We start from the raw sequence: 24,099 nt of genomic DNA on the forward strand, positions 1-24,099 counted from the left end.
GACTGAATCCAAGAATACTCTATCCAGCCAGGCTATCATTCAAAATTGAAGGGAAAATAAGAAGCTTCACAGACAATAAAAGGCTAAGGGAGTTTATCACCACCAAGCCAGCAATGCAAGAAATGCTAATGGGACTGGTGTAAAAAGAAGAAACAATAAGCTCAGAAAGAAAACAGCCACACACACACACACAAAAATGGCTACAAACAAGTACCTTTCAATAATAACTTTAAACCTAAATGGACTAAATGCTCCAACCAAAAGACATCGAGTGGATGAATGGATAAAAAAACATGACCCATACATTTGCTGTTTACAAGAGACCCACCTTACTAGAAGGGACTCACACAGACTAAAAGTGAAGGGATGGAAAAATATCTTTCAGGCAAATGGAAAGGACAAGAAAGCTGGGGTAGCAATACTTATATCAGACAAAATAGACCTCAAGGTGAAGGCCATAACAAGAGATAGGAAGGCCACTTCATAATACTAAAGGGATCAATACAACAAGAAGATATAACCCTGGTAAACATATATGCACCCAATGCAGGAGCACCCAAATACATAAAAAAACTCCTGGAAGATATCAAGGGAGAGATCGACAACAATACAAACATACTAGGGGACTTTAATACACCACTAACATCACTGGATAAATCCTCTAGACAAACACTCAGCAAAGAAACAGAAATTCTAAATGACTCACTAGATCAGATGGACTTAATTGACATCTTCAGAATGCTTCACCCCAAAGCCACGGAATATACATTCTACTCAAGTGCTCATAAGACACATTCAAAAATAGATCACATATTGGGTCACAAACAAAGTCTCCACAAATTCAAGAAGACTGAAATCATACCAAGAATCATCTCAGACCACAATAGCATAATATTGGAAATAAACTACAATAAAAACAACCCAAAATACTCAAACACTTGGAAGCTGAATAGCATGTTATTAAATATTGATTGGGTTACCAATGAGATCAAAGAAGAAATTAAAAACATCCTGGAAACTAATGACAATGAAAACACAACAATCCAAAACCTATGGGACACAATGAAAGCAGTCCTGAGAGGGAAGTTTATAGCTCTAGAGGCCTATCTCAAAAAAAAAAGAAAAAATGGTAGTAAATCATCTAACTCTACAACTCAAAGAATTAGAAAGAGAGCAACAAGAAAACCCCAGAGAGAGCAGAAGGAAGGAGATAATAAAGATTAGAGCAGAAATAAATGACATAGAGACCAAAAGAAACAATACAGAAAATCAATGAAACCAAGAGATGGTTCTTTGAAAGGATAAACAAGATTGACAAACCTCTAGCCAGGCTCACCAAGAAGCAAAGAGAGAGAACCCAAATAAACAAAATCAGAAATGATAGAGGTGAAATAACAACAGACCCCACAGAAATACAAATGATTGTTAAGAAATACGATGGACAGCTCTACTCCAACAACTAGACAACCTGGAGGAAATGGACAAATTCCTAGAAAAATACAACATTCCAACACTCAATCAGGAAGAATCTAAAAATCTCAACAGGCCAATAACTATGGAAGAAATTGAAGCAGTCATCAAAAAGCTTCCAGCAAACAAAAGCCCAGGACCAGGCGGCTTCACAGTGGAGTTTTACCAAACATTCAAGGAAGAACTAAAACCTATCCTCCTCAGACTACTACAAAAAATTCAAGAGGAAGGAACACTGCCAAGCTCATTCTATGAAGCCAGCATCACCCTAATACCAAAACCAGGTAAATACAACACAATGAAAGAGAATTACAGGCCAATATCCCTCATGAACATAAATGCCAAAATCCTCAACAAAATCTTAGCAAATCAGATCCAGCAGTACATCAGAAAGATCATACACCATGACCAAGTAGGATTTATCCCAGGGATGCAAGGATGGTACAATATCCAAAAATCATTAAACGTGATACATCACATAAACAAACTGAAAGAAAAAAACCACATGGTCATATCAATTGATGCAGAAAAATCATTTGACAAAATCCAACACCCATTTTTGATAAAAACTCTCAGCAAGGTGGGAGTAGAAGGATCATACCTCAACATAATAAAAGCCATATATGACAGGCCCACAGCCAACATCATACTCAATGGACAAAAACTAACACCATTTCCCCTAAGGACAGGAAAAGACAGGGATGCCCACTCTCACCACTCCTGTTCAACATAGTACTGGAAGTATTAGCCATTGCAATTAGACAAGAATAAGAAATAAAAGGCATCCAAATTGGAAAAGAGGAAGTAAAACTCTCCTTATTTGCAGACAACATGATATTATACATACAAAACCCTAGAGACTCCATCAAAACACTACTAGACTTAATATACGAATTTGGCAATGTAGCAGGATACAAAATTAACCCCAAGAAATATGAGGCATTTCTATACACCAATAGTGAACTTTCAGAAAGAGAGACTAAAAAACCAATCCCATTAACCATTGCACCAAAAAAATTAAGCTACATAGGAATAAACTTAACAAAAGAGGTAAAAGACCTCTACTCAGAAAACTACAGGACGTTGAAAAAAGAGATAGAGAAAGACATAAACAGATGGAAGAACATACCATGTTCTTGGATTGGTAGAATCAACATCATTAAAATGTCCATACTGCCCAAAGCAATCTATAAATTCAACGCACTTTCCATTAAAATGCCAATGGCATATTTCACAGACCTAGAACGAACTCTCCAAAAATTCATCTGGAATAAAAAAAAGACCCCGAATAGCTGCAGCGATCCTGAGAAAGAACAAAGTAGGTGGGATCTCAATACCAGATATCAAGATGTATTACAAAGCCACTGTTCTCAAAACTGCCTGGTACTGGCACAAGAATAGGCATATAGATCAATGGAATAGAATAGAGAGCCCAGAAATCGGCCCGAACCAATATGCTCAATTAATATTTGACAAAGGAGGCAAGAACATACAATGGAGTCAAGATAGTCTCTTCAATAAATGGTGTTGGGAAAATTGGACAGATATATGCAAGAAAATGAAACTAGACCACCAACTTACACCATACACAAAAATAAACTCAAAATGGATAAAGGACTTAAATATACGACGGGAAACCATAAAAATTCTAGAAGAATCCAAAGGCAATAAAATCTCAGACATATGCTGAAGCAATTTCTTCACTGATACAGCTCCTAGGGCACTTGAAACTAAAGAGAAAATGAACAAATGGGACTACATCAAAATAAAAAGCTTCTGCACAGCAAAAGAAACCATCAACAAAACAACGAGAAAACCCACTGTGTGGGAAAACATATTTGCCAATGTCATATCTGATAAGGGCCTAATCTCAAAAATTTATAGGGAACTCATACAACCTAACAAAAGGAAGATAAACAATCCAATCAAAAAATGGGCAAAGAATCTAATAGACACGTTTCAAAAGAGGACGTTCAGAAAGCCAAGAGACATATGAAAACATGCTCAAAGTCACTAAGCATCCGAGAGATGCAAATCAAAACAACAATGAGGTACCATCTCACACCTGTCAGATTGGCTATCATCAACAAATCAACAAACGACAAGTGCTGGAGAGGATGTGGAGAAAAAGGAACACTCGTGCACTGCTGGTGGGAATGCAGACTGGTGCAGCCACTATGGAAGACAGTATGGACTTTCCTCAAAAAACTAAAAATGGAACTCCCATTTGACCCTGTGATCCCACTTCTAGGAATATATCCCAAGAAACCAGAAACACCAATCAAAAAGGATATATGTACCCATATGTTCATAGCAACACAATTCACCATAGCTAAGATCTGGAAACAGCCTAAGTGCCCATCAGTAGATGAATGGGTTAGAAAACTGTGGTACATCTACACGATGGAATACTATGCTGCTGTAAAAAAAGAAGGAACTCTTACCATTTGCAACAGCATGGATGGAACTGGAGAGCATTATGCTAAGAGAAATAAGCCAGTCAATGAAGGAAAAATACCACATGATCTCACTCATTCATGGATAATAAAGACCATTATACACTTATGAACAATAATAGATACAGAGGCAGAGCTGCCTCAAACAGATTGTCAAACTGCAGTGGGAAGGCCGGGGAGGGTTGGGAGACAGGAGGGAGGGGGTAAGAGATCAACCGAAGGACTTGTATGCATGCATATAAGCATAACCAATGGACATAAGACACTGGGGGGTAGAGGAGGCCAGGGGATTGTCAAGGGCGGTTGGGGAGGGGGAAAGGACACATATGTAATACCCTTTGTAATACTTTAAGCAATAAAATAAAAAAAAAATAAAAAGGAATAAACTGATATGTGCATCAACAAGGGTGAATCTCAGAAACTAATATGGCGGCATAGGGAAACACCGAAATTGCTGCCTCCAACAACAACTTCAAAACACAATAAACAGACAAAACGGACATCATCCAGAACTTACAGGAAGGCTGGCGGAGTGGACAATCTACAACTAAAAGGAAGGAGAAAAGCACATTGAGGGTCAGGCGCTGTGGAAGTAAAGTGCAAAGGTACGGAGGCTCGGAGGCTCGTGGGCGAGGAAAAGGGCTGGTACCTGAGGACGCAGCTGTCTTTTTGAATCGGGAGGGAGTCACAAGCTCCTGACTGCTCTGAACTCCGGTTCCGGGAAGTCTCTGGGGACCCAGGACTCATACGGGGAGAAACTGGACCGTCTGGAAGCTGGCAGAACTCGGAACTGGAGGGCAGCTTTCCCTCAGAGGTGCTTGCAGCAATTGGATTGTCCGGAGACTGAGACGCGAGCGCAGCCCCTTAGGACAGGGCTGAGAATCTGCCATAGTTCCTTGCTCTGCCCTTTGATTCCCTGAGACCCCGCCCCACCCAGGCTGTGGCAGAGGCTTTTGCATATGAATGCCCTGGCCCTTTGCAACCTGAAAATTACCTAACAAATTGCAGCTGGGCCACAGACCCAGAACTTCCAAGAGAAGGCCCAAGGTCCCACAGCAGCTTGCATTGCTTCACAGCTGGGCCTCATCAGGGCACCTCCAAACTCCAAAAAAGGAAGGGGAATCTGCAGTTCTCTTCATAGCTCCTGCTGGGTAACCTCCAATGGCCAGTGTACCCAGTGGTCAGAGGGGGACCATCCGGATTACAACTCCTCAGATCCATAAGGGACACACCCAGGGGGCAGACTCAGTGAGCACCAAAGCCCCACTGAAGCAAGTCTTGCCCCAGAAGGGTGTCTTCAGCACAGAAGTTCTCCCACTGCAGACACAGCCGATTCTCACTGCCAATTGGCCTGGATGTCAATTCCTCCCAGTGATCCTAGAACAATCAAGGCTTAACTACAACAAGACTGTGCACAAAGCCCACAAGGGGGTTCACCAAGAGTGTCCACCTCAGGTAACTGGGGAGGTTGAGCCACTGGGCCCCACAGGACACCTAGCACACAAAACCACTCTACCAACACAGGGAAGCAAAAAAAAATGTGGAGACAAAGAAACAGGTCACAAATGACAGAAATGGAGGAAAGCAAACGACTGGATATAGAGTTCAAAACCACGTTTATAAGGTTTTTCAAGAATTTTATGGAAACCGCCGATAAATTTAATGAGTCCCTCAAGAAATCTAGTGAGACCCTCGAGGATATGAAAAAGGACCAACTAGAAATTAAGCATACACTGACTGAAATAAAGAATAATATACAGAGATCCAACAGCAGACAAGAGGATCCCAAGAATCAAGTCAAAGATTTGAAATACAAGGAAACAAAAAATACCCAACTGAAAAAGAAAAAAGAAAAACGATTCCAAAAATATGAAGATAGTGTAAGAAGCCTCTGGGACAACTTCAAGCGTACCAACATCAGAATTATAGGGATACCAGAAGAGAGAGGGCAAGATATTGAAAACCTATTTGAAGAAATAATGACAGAAAACTTCCCCTACCTGGTGAAAGAGATAGACTTACAAGTCCAGGAAGCGCAGAGAACCCCAAACAAAAGGAACCCAAAGAGGACCACACCAAGACACATCATAATTAAAATGCCAAGAGCAAAAGACAAAGAGAGAATCTTAAAAACAGCAAGAGAAAGAAAGTCAGTTACCTACAAGGGAGTACCCATACAACTGTCAGCTGATTTCTCAACAGAAACCATGCAGGCCAGAGGAGAGTGGCAAGAAATATTCAAAGTGATGAATAGCAAGAACCTACAACCAAGATTACTTTATCCAGCAAAGCTATCATTCAGAATAGAAGGTCAGATAAAGATCTTCACAGATAAGAAAAAGCTAAAGGAGTTCATACCACCAAACCAGCATTATATGAAATGCTGAAAGGTATTCTTTAAGAAGACTAAGAAGAAAAAGGAACTGGAGAGCATTATGCTAAGTGAAATAAGCCAGTCAGAGAAGGATAAATACCACATGATCTCACTCATTTGTGGAATATAATGAACAACATAAACTGATGAACAAGGACTGATCCAGAGACGGAGAGGCATTGATTGGACTGTCGGGCCTTGGAGGGAAGGTAGGGGAGGGTGGGGGTAAGGGGGAAAGATCAACCAAAGGACTTATATGCAAGCATATAGGCCTAACCAATACCAATGGACATGGACAACGGGGGGGGGGGGGCGGTGTGAGGGCATGAGCGGAGGGGGGGGGGGGTAGGGGTAACATGGGGATAAGGACACATAATGTAATATCTTAATCAATAAAAAATACATTAAAAAAAAAAACAAGGGTGAATCTCAAAAATATTCTGTTGAGCAAATGCAACCAGGCATGGAAGGGCAGGTGCTGTCTGCTTCCACGTTTATGGGCTCCTGGAGCAGGGAAACCTATGTGTGCTGAGGATAGATATCAAAGTGTGCTGCTTCCTCCACAGGGGTTCAAGGATAATGGGAAAATGACCTGATGAAACTTCCTGGGGTGACGGAAATAGTCTATATCTTGATTAGGGTCTGGGCGACATATGTATATCCTTTTATGAAAACTCATCAAAGTGTACATATAGAATCTCTGAATTTCACTCTATGTAAATAACACCCCAGTAAAGAATAAGTTACTTTGTATTTCTCTAAAATCTTATTTATTCTTATACCTTTTCTCTTTTTTAAGTTCAAATGGTCAAATGCCACAAGAGTTATGTTAGGATTGGGATTAAAAAGGCATTCAGTTTGTGTATTTTGGGGGCAGGAGGCAGGCTTACTGTAAGTCATCTGAATCATACTGTTTGTCAATAAGGTTTTTCTAATATTTAATTTCATTAAAGTTATTTCTAGAGAGGATTTTCACAATATGGTTAGGTTTATTTACAGGTTGTTTACAAGTTGGCTTATTTTAACATGTAAATTGATTCCCCCATTGATTTTTTTAATTTGACTATTTCTGGAAATAAAGAAATTAATAATTTTTAAAGATTTGACCACCTTATTACATGCTAGTATTAGCTCTACATTTTAGATGATTCTTTGCATTTTCTGCATAGTCAATTTTCATTTATATCTGCAAACAATAACAATTTTTCTAATATGTTACTATTCATTTTTCACTCTGTTGCACTGACTAGAATGACTACAGTATTAAACAGTACAATATGAAATAGAAGTGGTAGGAGATGGCATCCATGTTTCACTTATGAAAATATTTTTATTATTTTGCTGCTAAGATAGTTGATCTGAGTGTGTAACAAATATCATATATCAGATTTTTAAAATTTTCTTTATTTCTGTGAAGATTGCTTTTTGGTTTTCTTGTTTGTTTAATTAAAATGGTGATGAATTTTATCAAATTGCTTTGTTAGTATAATAATCTATATTAATAAATATGTGAACTTGTAAACATATCTAATTTCTGAAAAACTCTACGTATCAATAATATACTAGTGTTTTAATAAATTAGTGTTTTAACATGTGGGTGGCTTTTATTTGTTGAGATTTTATTTAGGAACCTTCCACTGATTTTTATTGTTTAGATTGCTATTTGATTTCCAGTTTTTCTCTCAAACTATGTCTGGCTTTGATTTCAGGGCTATGTATGTCCCCAGTTAACTTTGGGATGCTGCCAATTGTTTTCCATTTTTGGAAGGATTGAAATACAAAAGAAAATTTGGCACAACTTGTCTGTAAAATTATTTAGGCACTGTACTTTTGTTAGAAGTTACCTCCTTTTTCAATTTCCTCCATAATTATTGGCCTATATGTTTTTTTTACTCTTCTTAATCTATATATTTCTAGAGAATCTTTCATTTTTTTTTAGTGTTTCAAAATTATTGGCATATGTGTAGTTGTAAAAATGATTACATTTTTTCTCATTTATAATGTTATTACTTTTCCCCTTTCTTTCAGAAAGTCTTGCCAATGTTAGTCTACCTTATTTATCTTCATGCAGAACTTTTTGGTTTTATTGGTCAAGGCTATACTATTTTTTTTTAATCTCATAAAATTCTGCTTTTACCTATATTACATTTTTCTTTCTACTTTTCTCTTTTATTTTTGTTTTGTTCTTATTTATTGATCTGAAAATCTCAGTCTATTTTACTCAAGGAAACGCATTATTTTCTTTTTAAATTAAATTTATTGGGGTGATATTGGTTAATAAAATTATATAGGTTTCAAGGGGGTTAAATATATGGTAACAAGATTTGACTTGAATGATAAATACACAATGCAATACATAGATGATATAGCATAGAAAATGAAATGTATTTTGAAATTAAAAATTCCCTCTTGAATACTGCTGTGGCTGTACCCCATGGGTTTTAATAGGGTCATTCTTTTTATTATAATTGATAATTTGATATCTTTTTATATCATGTTTTTGAAAGGATCATTTTTAAATTTTTTATTACAATGTGATCACAATATATAATTTTATAATTTAGAGCTGTAGAATTTATTTGGATTGTCTTTGTAATGAAGTATATGTGGAGAGCTTTTGTGACTGTCTCATCATCTTTAAAAGGATGTATAGTATCCATTTTGGGGGGAAATATATTTTGACACATAAATTAAATTATTCAAATACTTTATATTTTATATATTTTCAACTTTTTGTCATTTGATCAGTAAATTATGAGATATGTGCTTTCTAGCAGTTTGACATTTTATATAACAAAGCTAAATCATGACGTTACTCAATGCTTATGGCTTTTCATATATTCTTAGTAGATTTTTAACTCATCAATACAAAATATGATTTTCATTTAAATTTTTCTGGTAATCCATTTTTTTACCTGCTTTCTTCATTTTATATTTGCCTAACACATATTTTTGCTACTTTAAAATATATTCCACATTTTTTATTTTAGAAGTATGTCTTCAAATGATCACATATTTGTATTTATTCTTTTTATTCTACAAAGTTTGATATCCTCTGAACTTAACAGTAAAATTTTACCTTTTTTTCACATTTTATTATTTTTTTCATTCACATTTATGCCCTCTTCCATCTCTACCCACCCACTTTCCCCAAAAACATTTATGATTTTTTAATTTTTATAGTTGTATATTTCTAAATGTTAAAGTAAAATTGTATATATTTAAGGTGTATAACATGATTGTCTGATATACATATACATGGTGATATGATTATTATAGTCAAGCTAATTAATAATCCATCTCATGTAGTTGCGTGTGTGTATGTGTGTGGTGAGAGCTCTGAAATCTATTCTCTTAGCAAATTCTTAGTACTGAATACAATATTATTAATAGTAATCCTCATGTTGTTCTTTAGATCTATAGACTTATGCATTCTAAACAACTGTAACTTTGTGCCCTATCACATTTTTATCTACTTATGACTTTATATGTTACATTTTATTCTTTAGAAATGTTTTTCTTTTGTTTTTGCAGTTTCCAATTATATTTTTTAGTGATTTTTATAAGTTTTGTTGATGGACAATTCTCCATGAATCTCACACATTTCTGCAAATCTTGTGAGCTATAACTGCCCTTTGTTCTAAAGTATCTGCTCCAGAATGTTTATATAGTGAACAGCCTTAGAAGAAAGAAAAGTAGGATTTTTCTCAGGAGCAAAGGGCAGGTTTGATTACCACCATGGAAGGTAGAGATTGTTGTTTCTTTTGTAGGCAGAGAACAGGCATGTTTATTGTCCATTAAAAAAGATTCAGGTTCCATAAACCTATGGTTCCTCATATGTAATAAAGATCATTGCATGAGCCTCTGCAATGTGTCATCTAGTTCTCTTCATGTCATTCATCATCTGGGAATTAGAGCTCAAGTAAACAGGACAAATATGCATATGTTTATTCTACTTGCTGTAATACCAGGTGTACTAGTTAATAATGCAGATTTTTTTTCAATAGATGGAGTTATACATATTTTGATATATATGTGATTTGATATGTATGCTATTTTGTTGTATTGACAGCAAGCTGCTTCAAAACTTCATATGTCAAATTTGCTGAAGGTGTTAACATCATAGATACATCTACACTTAAAAATGTCAAATTTCGTGCCAAAACAAGAGCATTTGAGGGAAGTTTTAATTCATTACTTTATTTTGAAGAAAAGGTTATCATATACTTCTGGAAGCTTATGGTGAACATGCTCCATCTCAAGATACTTGTGAACGCTGGTTTAAACGCTTTAAAAGTGATGATTTCGATGTGAAAGGCAAAGAATGTCCAGGTCAACTGAAAAAGTTTGAAGACCAACAATTACAGGTATTATTGGATGAAGATGCATGTCAAGCTCAAAATCAACTTGCAGAAAGATTAAATGTTGCTCAGCAAACAATTTCCGATCATTTACAAGCAATAGGAAAGATTTTAAAGGAAGGAAAATGGGTGCCACATCAACTGAAGGAAAGACAAATGGAAAACCGAAAAGTCATCAGTAAAATGCTGCTTCAACGGCATGAAAGAAAGTCTTTTTTGCATCGAATTGTGACTGGCGATGAAAAGTGGATTTATGTTGAAAATCTCCAAATGCACAAAATCATGGGTTGATTCAGGTCAACCATCAACATCGACAGCAAGGCCAAATCGCTTTGGAAAGAAGACAATGCTCTGTGTTTGGTGGGATTAGGAAGGTGTGGTGTATTATGAGCTTCTAAAACCAGGTGAAACCATTAATACTGATCGCTACCGACAACAAATAATCAATTTGAACCACACTTTGATCGTGAAATGACCAGAATGTTCCAGAAGACATGACAAAGTAATTTTGCTTCATGATAATGTACCATCACACACTTCAAAACCAGTTAAAGACACATTAAAAGATCTTTTCTGGGACCTGTCTGGTTTGGCTCAGGCAGGCCATGGACTGAAAGGTCCCTGTTTCAATTCCAGTCAAGGGCATGTACCTTGGTTGCAGACTCGATCCCCAGTAGGGGGTGTGCAGGAGGCAGCTGATTGATGTTTCTCTCTCATTGATATTTCTAACTCTCTATCCCTCTCCCTTCCTCTCTGTAAAAAGTCAATAAAAGTATATTAAAAAAAAAAAAAAGATCTTGCCTGGGAAGTATTAACCCACCCGCTATATTCACCAGACCTTGCTCCTTCAGATTACCACTTGTTCTGATGGATGGCACATGCACTTTCTGAGCAGCACTTCAAAACATACGAAGAAGTGGAAAATTGGGTCTCTGAATAGTTTGCCTCAAAACAACAAAAGTTCTATTGGGACAGTATCCACAAATTACCTGAAAGATAGGGAACTATGTAGCTAGAGATGGACATTACTTTGAATAAAGCACTTTTGATATTTCTCTTGAAATTATCATGTTTTCTTTGATTACAAAATCCGCCATTATTAACCGGTATACCTAGTACATAATAGCTGATTTGGACCTAAATATCAACCAGTGTTGTAATCTAAGTTTCTGTGACAGCTCCTATGGTTTGAAAGGCCTGTGATATATGGTTATGCATATTTACAGTCTAATACTGTTAACATAATTATTATAAAGAAAGAAGCCTATTTGAGAAGGGCAGCCTGAGTCCTCAGAAAAGTGGCTGCAGAATAGAAATACAAGCTGGGTCTGAGTAAGGGGGAAAGACAAGTCCCTAAATTATTGGCAAAGTCAGCCCCACATCTGTCTATGTGGCACAGACCAAAGGTTCCTGAGAAGAAATTGCCAGGATCAGCAAATCCCAGACTCACTTTCTTTCCCCAGATGGTCCATAGTGGTGCTGACTATAGTGTCAAACCTGGGGATTCACTCTAGAGCAGCGGTTCTCAACCTGTGGGTTGCGACCCCTTTGGGGGTCGAAGGACCCTTTCACAGGGGTCTCCTAAGACCATCGGAAAACACATATATAATTACATATTGTTTTTGTGATTAATCACTATGCTTTAATTTTGTTCAATTTGTAACAATGAAAATACATCCTGCATATCAGATATTTACATTACAATTCATAACAGTAGCAAAATTACAGTTGTGAAGTAGCAACGAAAATAATTTTATGGTTGGGGGTCACCACAACAGGAGGAACATTATTAAAGGGTCGAGGCATTAGGAACGTTGAGAACCACTGTTCTAGAGCGAAAGTCTTAATGGGAGATGCTTGGCACCCAGCTCCAGCTGATGCTAATGGAAGTCATTATCACCTGTTGCTTGTGAAAAAGCAATGACACCCAAGGACTGGTTCTGGTGTTAGAACACCAGCAATGAATGGGCTCCTGTTCTACCACTTGATTTCACTGCAGGTTTCCATAGTTACAGGCCCTGAGGCTCTGAAACACACATCCTGCCAAGTCTCCATCTGGTGCCACTTACATTCCCTGAGCTTACACTAGTACCTGTGCAAGTACCAGGCAGCACTGCTGGTTTCCAAGCCCACTGGATCACATGATAAAAGCTAAAGGATTGTAGCAATTGAACAGATCACTGGCCCCAATTATTATGAATGAAATGGACTTCTCTCTTGCTGCCTCTGGAGGCAAATGTCTGAAGCCCTACTTACTGAGGTTGTTGTTTGCTCTGCGATGTGTTAGCAGAAGTATCTGAAACCTTTGGCTTTGGAATACTGGATCTGAACTTGGTTCTGGGCACTTTGGGCTAAAGAATAGGAACCAGGCAATCATGCTAAATGGCTGATGGTGATAGTTGGAAATGGAAGGCATAAAAAAATGAAAGTAGCTTAGGCTAGTACATACAGTATAATTACTATTTCTTTTTTCATTACTGGAACCATCACTGTTCTATCTGTGGGTCTGGATCTTACTGCCCATCTGAGGAAACAATGCACTCTGGACAGGATGCAGTAAGGTTCCTAAATTTTGAAGTTGCCTTTCCTCCAGGATGGTTCAAAAAAAAATCCTTTCTCATTTCAGTCTTGCTACAATAGGGGTGGAAGCAGAAACAATGAGATGGAGATGATGATTGATTCAAATTATTGAAGGGCAGGACAAGGCGCCTGCAATGGAAACCTTATTAATGCTGTCAGTCTCGCTGCAGTGTTCAAAATCACCAATAATTGCATTCATATATCTGTAAAGTATTTTTAAGCTTGAATTTATTTCAGGACATAAAAGAGACATTTGTAAAAAAGTAGCTTGTAACCACAACCAGAAATAAGCCAAAAAAAATTGTAAAGAAATTAATCACCAATCATAGGTACAAACTTCCTCACTTTTTTCTAGTCGTGCTTAATTGTTTGGGTTTGATTTGTGAGAAAACGGATTGCCTCTGCTTCAAATGGAGTTATTTTCCATTTTTTTCTCATTTGATATAATCTTGGGGAAAAACATAGATATCCCTTAAGAGAGACAAACAATTCACGTCATGAAAATGGGCTGCATAAAACTGTAATAAATACATATTCAAGGGCATAAATATGTAGTAACACATTGCAGCTAAAAATCAAATATGTGGTAGGATTTCCTCTAGGGAGGGAAACAGGCTGCATCAAAAGCAATTTACTCTTTCCCTGAAGGCCCCGAATGTCCCACATTCTCAATTCACACATCCTGCCTTCTGGACCACTTTTGACATTAAGAATTGGTAATATGTTCATGTGTTCTTGTTTCCAAATCATGGTGTCACTTCTAGGCAGGTGGGGTACATATTCGTATCTCTTAGAGTAATAGCTATTGCCTCGCTTTCTCTAAATGCTCAAGACAGTAATTTACATCTTTCCTCTCAGGATGTACAGCATAGATTCTCATCTCCCACTCCAAATGAAGTTTTATCTTTCTGTCCACGGTGACAATGGGAAGAAAGCTAAGTTCACTTTGCTTTTCATATTTTCCTCCAATATAAATCTTGTCAATACTTTTTAAATTACAAACCATATAGCAAAACAATCCTTTTGCTCTAACTCCATGTTACAAGCTCCAGTCTTTTCACCAGACGCCAATTTCTAACAAATTTGCTGTTTAGGTGAGGGCTGGGGAAAGAAGGCAAAGCATGGGAAAGCCCATGACCTTTACGCAAACAAGAACTTTGGTCCCCAGCCCAGTAGATCTTGGTGAGGGTTCATACTTCCAGCTGCACCTGCACTGTCTCCCCTGATACGTGACTTCTAACCTAATCCCCAGCTTCCCAGACTTCAGCTCAGTGAGATGGTTATGCGTTTGCCTCTCCTGCCCAGCAATGAAGTCCAAGTGAATGCCTGGTTCAAAGCTCCACCTCCCTTGCTGGGCCATAGAGTTGTTCTGATGATGGAAAAGTTATTTTTTTAGATTCTTAATATGGTGCAAGATAGGGGTTGGCTGCTGTCATCATCATTATTTCTATCATCATCATCATCATCACAGCTCTCTTGTGTTATTATAGTGGGGTTATTTTTAGCTCTTTCTTGTTTTATTCTATTGCATTCTAACCTTAAAATTTTGACCTTTTGTTTCAAATTTCGGGGTGGAGTATACTTTAGAGATAGCCTAATGCCTTGTTTCATCAGGCTCCACAAAATTATGTCCTAATTTTGTTTCTTAATATCTTATTGTTCCACAAGAAATCAGCCTTATCTCTTCACTTGAGAAATATTCATCAATGCTTTCAAATAATGACATGAATGGATGCTGCACACAGCTTTCACTTGATATTAAATGTTTTCTCAAAGAAGTGAGCAAAGTACAAGTAGTGAAAGTAATCAGTAAGTGAAATAATTATGACTAAAATTGTTTCTGTTGCTTAAGTAACAAAGAAATCTAACCCTGCAATTGTGGAGGAGAGCTAGTTGTTGAAGAAATAGTTAGCAAGCTGGTAGGAGAAGCCAGAAGGAAGGTCCCCTCTTAAAGGTAGAATGCACACACTTTTAACTTTTTGAAGAAAATAATACCCAATGCTTGAACTGGAGTATAGTCTGCTCTATCTTTGTATTATTTAACTGCTATTTAACATAGAACTTGAACAGCTTAACATAAAATTATATCCTATGTGGATGGGTGCCAGTCTCATGCACTGGTTAATTGCATCATCTTTGAATTCAGAGAGCCATAGGTGCTACTAGTTCCACTATTGTCTTTATCCATTTTCTTTCATTATTTTCCCCTTATATTTTATTCACCTTGATTCTTAAGGTACATGCTCGATACAGTTTTCTTCTGTCTCTATTGTTTTTCGAATGAATGTATTTAGTTATAACTTTTGTGACAGATGTTTTTATATAGGTTTCTACTCTTCTTGTTTCCTCCAAATCTCTTATTTTTTCTTCTACATTTTCCATCTCTTTGTCCCTTTCTGGTGTTTTCTTTAAGAGTCCTTCCACCTTATTTTCTAGCTCTTTTGTTTGTTTTTGGTTGTGCCACACTGCTATTTAATCCATCTATTGAGTGTTTATTTTAATTAATATGAATCCATATACCCAGTATCTCCAACTGATTTATCCCTATAGCTGCTTCATGTATTTACTATTTTAATATGCCCTTTCATATTTTGCATTTATTTATCAAGTTAATTTTAAATTCTTGTTCTGTCTTGTCCTTTTATTCTAATTCAACTGGTTTGGTTATTCCATTTGTGTTTTGTTTTTCTTTTTCTTCCACAATGCTTTTGATCATTGAATGTCTATTTTTGCTGGGAGACTAGTACAGGGAGGTCAGCTTTTGAAAGCTTTTGAGGGCCTGTGCCTTTCCTGGGGAGGGAAAGGGATAGGATACAACTCCAGATGTCTGTGCCCCCATTCCCACTAGAAGAATCTGAATCTCAGACCTCAGTGAAATTCTCTGTACCCATATTGCTCCTTTCCAGGAGTTGCTTTCCTCAGTGTAATCTCTTACCCACAGGCTGATGTTTGAAGGGCAATAGGGAAGAAAGATATTGAGGGTCTCTAGACTATCTCGCTGGACCCATGCTTATCCCTGCTCCTCTTTGTCCAGGCTCCAACACCCACAGTGTTACACTACACCAACGCCTCTAACTGACACTGGTATGATTCTGCTGTTTTTTCACATGACATTAGAGACAGGGCACAACATGCTCAACGCAGAGCATATAGGTCAACAACTGATTTTCAAGCATCTCCATGGATTTCCTGCTTATATCAATGGTGCAAAAGAGAAAGACTTTCTGTTTTGCTTTTATTAATCTTCATAATAAATAAGATGGCCAATTCCCTATATCAGGTTAATTTTAATCTAATAATTTATGAAAATCTTTCCTCAAATATTAGTATGAATAGATTTTTAAAAAGAATACAGTTTGCATTGTAATTATATTCAGAACAAGTACAGGGTAAGTATAATAGAACATGAGTGGTATAATAAGGCAAGGCAAGTTTCCTTCACATCTCTGGCTTTTCTTTTGCATTTCCTTTTGATAGTTTTTTTCTCCATCTTTAAATGTCCAGTTTCACTCTTCCCACTCTATACTTTTTACCCCAGATGGATTCAGTCATTACATACCTTTACTTACTTTCTATAATTTGTGTCTTATAAATGTGTTTCTTCAGCCCAGGATAATTATCTAAACATGAGCCCATATACACAACTGCCTATTGAATTACTGTCTTTGCAGATGACTCTGGACTAGCTTCTTGGACAGGCAACCTGTGCAGTCAAAAGGGCCTGGTGCTGGTTGAATGCTCTGCTGCCTTCACCTTGAAATTAAAACAAGGACCCTGCAAAATGATATAGCCAGTTCTGGTCTCAAAGTAATGTTAAACAAAACATGCTCACATCAACTCCCTCCCTCAACCGTTTCTTTTTCATTGGTTTCTGGATCAGTGAAGGGCAACCTTTCACCCAGCTGTTCTTGCCAGAGACCCAGGGCTAACCCTACTTGACCGTTGCCTATTCCTCACACCACAGACCACCAATCTTCAAGGAGCCTGAATGTTAATTCCTTAGCATCTCTAAACATCTACTTCTTTCTAATCTATATGCTACCACCTACATCAAATGACCATCTTCTCTTGTCTGCCCTCCTGCAGTAACTCCATCTTCCCACCTACACTTCCTGTGCTCTGTGCCTCTCCCACACATTCCCTTCCCTGGAGGACATGATCACTGGTCTTCCAACACCAAGAGGTTTATGATCTATGGGGAATATAGAAGAAAAAGAAACCTGTAAAATGGGATAGACCGACATACATGCTAATAGACAATTAAGTTGTATGCTGTAGGACCCTTTTGAATGAAGGCATCCTAATTTTGAGTGATGGAGGAGAGGGGTCAGGTAAGGATTTTCATTTTAATATTATAAAGTTGTGATATATTAATTTTAAACGATGCTTTAAATATTTGATTTAAATAGTTTTTCTGCTCAAAACAAAATATGTCTAATCCTGGTTTTTTATTGGTAATTAATTTTGCAGCCTTGATACCAATTGCCAATGCATCCCCTTTCTCCCTATAATTCATCCTTAATTGTTACGGGATTTTTCTTTCTGAAACAAATTATGCCACTCTCCTGCTTAAATGCTCCACAGGGAGTACATAATGAAGTTCATCCTCTTTAGAATAGCAGGTACATTTTTTCATCACTGAGTCCAGCCTCTCTTCTCGCCTCATTCCCAACCCCCTTTCTGCCTTTCCATGCACGCTCCCCATCAACCACTGCATATGATTGGACAACGCCCTGCCCATTCCAATGGGTCTACTGTTTCCCAGCCTGCAGAGTTCTTCCTACCTTTGCCTATCTGGCAAGCACTTACCATTTTTTTAAATTCTTACCATTTTACCATAATTCCTCTCTGCATTTCTCTTAGCAATTCCTTGACTCTTCAATCCTCCACCCCAGGCGATAAATTGCTCTAGTAGTTATATACATAGCACTACTATAGTATTTACTACACTGTATATTGTCAATTTTGAGGCATACTTTTTTTTTTTTTTACATTTAACATCTCAGAAATCAGAATGGGTCTTATAATGGCAAAAATGTTATTTGGCATAATTTATTTCTTAGTGTCACTTAAAATAATGGTGCATCTTATAGTTGATGGCATCTTAGATTAGATGAAATATGATAGTTCTTTATTATGAGTCTGCCTCTACATCTAGACTGTGGATCGCTCACTTATATACTGCAATACTCTAAATCGCATGATGCACAATATGTATGTATTCCATAAATAAACATATTCTCTAATTGAGTGAGTGGTACATGAAAATAGAAGAAATGTTAAAAGACAGTGTAATTTTGATTGGTGAATTCTGAATAAGTTCTGTGGCTTGTACTGATGTGTGTTTCTTTAATATTGCACTATAATTGTGTAAAATGTTATCATTGGAGGAACTATGATTAAGGGTACATGGGATCTATCTAAAATATATTTTGCAACTTCCTGTGGACCCAACATTATTTATAATCTAAAGCCTTTTGTTAGGAATAAATCCAGAGAAATCCATTCAGGAAACAATTTTTGACACCATGGTAGACTGAAGTCAGAGTGACCTTCCAGATTTCTTGCTGGTAAGGAATTTTGCAGACCTGATACCATATCCACCTTGTTCATGTAACTGGTTAACAGAATTCACTGAGTGCCTGTTCAAAACCTCTAGGTGTTAAAAGACATTCCTCTGCCTCTTTTCTGTGCCACTCAAATAATGAAAAGCCCTAACATCACTTTTTATCCAAAAAAGTGGTCTAATCTCAGTAGTCAAATGCACAGTCTGTGTAATAGTTAAAATTCCAAATCTCACGTAAGGTTAAAGCTCTGCCTGCTGGCTGGGCTTACTGCAGTAAAGAGGGCTGATGACTGTTTTCTGGTTACTCACCTTCTACTCACATCCCTTGCCTTCTCCTACTCGGGTACTTTAGGATGTTCTAGGTTGATGGGGAAGGCAGAGCAGGTAATAGGTAGGAACAAAGTCTACACTTGACTGGCGCCATGGCGAATAGACAATGGGTTCTTCTGGGAGTGGAGGGTTTTTAGAGCCAACATTCTCCAGACTTTGCACATGAGCAAACCTGACTCTCCTCCTCAGAGACACCTTAGTGTGTTTCCAAGGTTGGGAGCTTCCTGGTAGTTCTCTTGGCAAGGGTGGGGTCTCTGCTGAATGCTAACTGCAGTGAGCCCTGAGTGCAACTCAGTTCCTCTCTCTGCTCTGCTGCCTTAGGTTGCTATCACAGCCTCTTGCCTGGGAGGCCTCTGCAGGTTCCACCCCAGCCCCAAACATCAGGAACACTATCAATCTCCTCAATCTTACAACTCTGCCTCCTGCAAGAATGTGTACAAAGAAGAAGAGGCCCTCCTTTGCCCATGTTGGGAGTAGGAAAATGGGGAAAATGCCACACCATTCCAACCATTTCCAAAGTTAGTAGCCTCTTCACTTTCCAACTCTGACACTTTCCTATGTTTGAAGAAGCTATTTGCTGAGGCTTATGAAATTAGGGGTGCACCAGCTCCTTGACAAGTCCTGCTGTCCCACTGTACCTGCCCTCCATGGCCTAGGGCCTCAGCCTAAATAGAGGAAGAAACACCACCTTGTTTGCAGCCACTTCATTCGCTTGTTTTATGACACAGGAGTATGAAGCTCTGAATATCAGGATATCCTATCATGAACAGCAATGTCCTTTCCAGACAAGTGCTTTTTTTTTTTTTAAATCAGCAATTTAAAAAGACCGGTTTCTTTAAGTTTGTTTCCAAATTACATCATGTATTCATTTAGGATATTTAATCATTTTATCATGTTCAAGAACAACTATATTTCTGTTAAATAGAACATGAGGAGTGAGGAAACTTCAATTGTAAATAAAATAAGATTGATTCAAATAGAATTAATAATGTATATATGCACATATATGATATATAAATTATTTCTGTATTTTAGCTGGAATTATACTTTAAGCACTTTTATTTAAAAGAATATATCTTCAACAGTGATATTTCATCAGTATTTCTAAATTTGAGGTGTAAATACTAGACATTTTTGATGTAAGATAAAATCTACACACATTTGTTGATGAGTTTCGGATCTAATTCTCCCAAGATAATAAGCATTATATATATATGAGCACGTGTGTGTGTGCGTGTGTGTATGTGTATATATATATATATATATACATATATATATATATATATATTGAATAGACCTTGCTCCTAATGTGTATTGAATTTTTGAGATACCTTTCTGAAGTGGCTTTGTGTAATTTTGATGATCTTGTTTAATAAGGCATTTAAAAACAAAACAACAAATATGAATTAAATATCCACTCTTTAAAGTCTAAGTCAAAGGCTATACACATGGAAGGCTGAAAAATAACCAGCTTTTAAATTCTGTCCTTTCAACAATACAACTGCACTTTCAAATGTGCTTTGTTGTTTTCTTTTAATTCACTAAAATTAATCTTATAGATGTAGATGCCAGATTTGCATTAATTAAAACTCTACTGTAGAAGCCAGGCTTAATTGCAATCAAATTTGCTTAATTATGCATGGCGAGAGATTCCCAAACGAGAAAGGTTTTAGTAAGGATTTTGGTTTTTTGCATTGACAAAATAAATTGAAATTGTCATTTTTTTGTGTTTTATGTAACACTTGTAAATAATTTGTGGAGCACCTTAAGTCTTCTATGTAAAGCAATGTTATTGCTTAAGTAATTATAACAATCTGCATTTTTCATTGTTAATTGTGGGTGTCAGACTCATTAATTTTAATTTAGAGACTGTAATGAAATTAAGAAAATTTTATGCTGATCTGCTGAAACTTGTCTTACAGGAAGTTGTTTAATACAACTAAAGTTTGAAAAAGTCAAGGCTCATTTTTGTAATTTGTATTTCAACCAATATAATCATTCCTCAGCAGTTTTTCAGTAAAATTTGGTTTCGATATAAACCCAGATTAACTTTATGAATAATTTTGGTTTTTAAAAATCATTTGATGTTTCAGTAAAGCAGTAATTAAATTTAAATGTAATTTAGAACTATACCTTTGGTTAAAGAAAATCTGCCAACATTAGAATATAGTTTCAATTCTATATTATCTGTTTTCTATAGGAAATTATGTTATTAGGAGGGAAAAAAGACAGACATAACCAAAATTAATTTAATCATTCTTAGATCAATGGATTATCAGTGCCATTTAATCTGAATCATTGTAATTATTTTGTTTCATAAATCTGTCATACACCCATAGCTTTAAATACATCTGTAATCTTACTTGATTTTTAAATATGAATTTAAATTAAATTAATTCATTTGGAGATTAGTAAAGCATACATCTTAAATAAATAAGTAAATGAAAAGGAAAAATAATAGATCTTTTTTATTTTCATGTTAAGATGTTACACTTTGCTCTTGAAGCCTGTTTAAACTTTAAGTGGCAAAATTATTAATATAAAAAACATAATGGAAACATAAAGTATCTTTCATGCTTATTTAGTAGCAATTCAATTCTTAAGGAAATTAGCTAAAAAGCCTTCACCTCAATTATTATTCATCCAATTAAAAATTCCAAAACAATTACTATAATTCTGCTTAAAACTAAGCATGAAAGTTCGGTAGTCAAACACACTTAGAATTGTTGACTGTCTCAAGAAGAAAGTGACAAAGCAAAGATTATTCTGTAATTAAGGCTAACCTTTAATTACAGGTCTTTTTAAATCAAGTTACTCTGAAGAGGTAAATAAATCACAAGGGTCTTGGCAGTGCTTCACTGCATGAAATTCTCCACAACAAGGTGCTGGTGGGTCAAAACTTTTTCCTGTTAACTCAGTAAGAGACATACTAGAGATAAGAAACGCCTAGGCAAGGCCCCCAAATCCTCAAATTGGTACCAAGTACTTTCCCATAACTCATAACCAATGAGAAAAAGACAGTGTGGCCCAATGTTTAGAAAATTGATACTGCAAATCCAGAAGAACAATTTTTCACCCAAGACTTTAGTTCGAGGACTACTTTTGCATTTTATTTACCCTGACAAAAGCCTTAAAATCTATTCATCTTCTATTTCTACACAAAACATTTGATCCTTATTCCATTTTTTGCATTCTTAATTTGAACCAATATTTTTTTGTTAATCCTCACCTGAGGATACTTTTTCCATTGTTTTTCAGAGAGTGGAAGGGAAGGAGGGAGAGAGAGACACATTGACTGTTTGCCTCCTACATGCACCCCAACCAGGGTCAGGGAGCGAACCTGCAACCCTGGTATGTACCCTTGACCTGGAATGGAACCTGAGACCCTTTGTGCCTGGGCTGATGCTCTAACAATTGAGACACACTGGACAAGGCAATTCTAACCAATTTTTACTAGCCCCTGAAGAACCAGTAGACTACTATGCCAAACTAATTTTCTATGGGTTTCTGTGCCTGTGTTTAGCATATTATAAAAGACTTCTTCATTGAGATGCATTCAGAATGAATAAGGAAGATTTAATATTCTATTATTTTTCAAAGTCCAGGTATAGTTATATCAGTGTACTAGCTAAATTTGTTTTCTGATGTTCCTTACTCTTTAGAATAATTTTCTCTCTTAGTTATGCTTTTGTCTCTATTCATGTTTAAATCTTCATGTTTTTAGTTTGCTTTCTTATTAAGAAGTCACTTCTTCACTCTGTTACTTTCCTTCTCACTCTCTGTTTCTAATTCCTAAGTACTTTTTCCAGCCATATTTTTACCCCTTCCGGTCACTCTTTGTTGCCCATATTCTCTATTCTATTCTCTGTCCCATTTCATCCTGTCCTCTCTGCCCCTGGTTTCACCCAGAGATGCTATTATGGTGATTGATTTACACAGTGAAGAACATTCCATAGGTATCATATTGCTATACAACATACACATCGCATACAACAATAAATCTAAAAATAACTAGCAAAAGGAGACGTTTAAGTTGAGAGTTAAAAGTGCTAACAGGGTCAACTGGTACAGTCATTGTGGGGATGGTGGTTTCACTGCCTTGGAGACAAATGGGCAAAATCCAGTGGCGCTGGGCACTCATGATGAAATAAGTAATAAATCAGACACAGAGTATAAGCATGAATCAAATTACTATACTCAAATAAGAGCTAGGCACAGACTTGAAAGGAAAATATGTCATTTCCTTCCCTTTCCCACCATCTGACTTCTAGCCATCTTTTGTCTCTCTTACTTGATGCCTGTCTTTCTTATCCCGCCTTTATTTTTTTTCTCTTTTCTATAGTTTTCTAAAGAAGCAAGATTTATAGCCTAATCCTGAAATGTTGATTTTTTTTATTAAATATGATCTGATGCATTAAGACCTGATTTTAGTTTTCTAAAGAGTCAGGTGTGTAATGGTGAATAACATTTGTATATCTCAAGACATGAAAGCCTGTTCACAAATCAGAAATGAACAGACATAACATCCAAAAATAATCTGTAATCTTCGTATGAACTCTAATAAGACATTCTATCACTTAGGGAAAGATGTCACTTTTTTGTTCTCTTCTCTTCTGTTCCTAGACTCACATTATTTAAAGTGTTCTTTTAATCATTCAATAACCACCCTCTACTCAGATGTAGCCACAAGTATATCTGTGTTAAACCACTTGTGAAACATATTAAGCACAACCTCAAAAAGTGCAATAGAAATATTGATTGGGTGGGAACAATAACACCAGACAGAATGAACTAGCTGCTCCCTTAAATGGGCCACCCATTTTAGGCCAAAACCCAGGTTGGTTTTAGAAAAGATGAAGTAAAACAAACACAGATTTTTCCAACTTCTGAGCTTTTCCTTAAGTACTTAATTTTTTTTCCTTTTTATTATTATTTTAAATATAAGAAAAAGTAGAGAGAACA

The sequence above is a fragment of the Myotis daubentonii genome, chromosome 2, assembly GCF_963259705.1.
Source record: "Myotis daubentonii chromosome 2, mMyoDau2.1, whole genome shotgun sequence".
NCBI lineage: Eukaryota > Metazoa > Chordata > Mammalia > Chiroptera > Vespertilionidae > Myotis > Myotis daubentonii.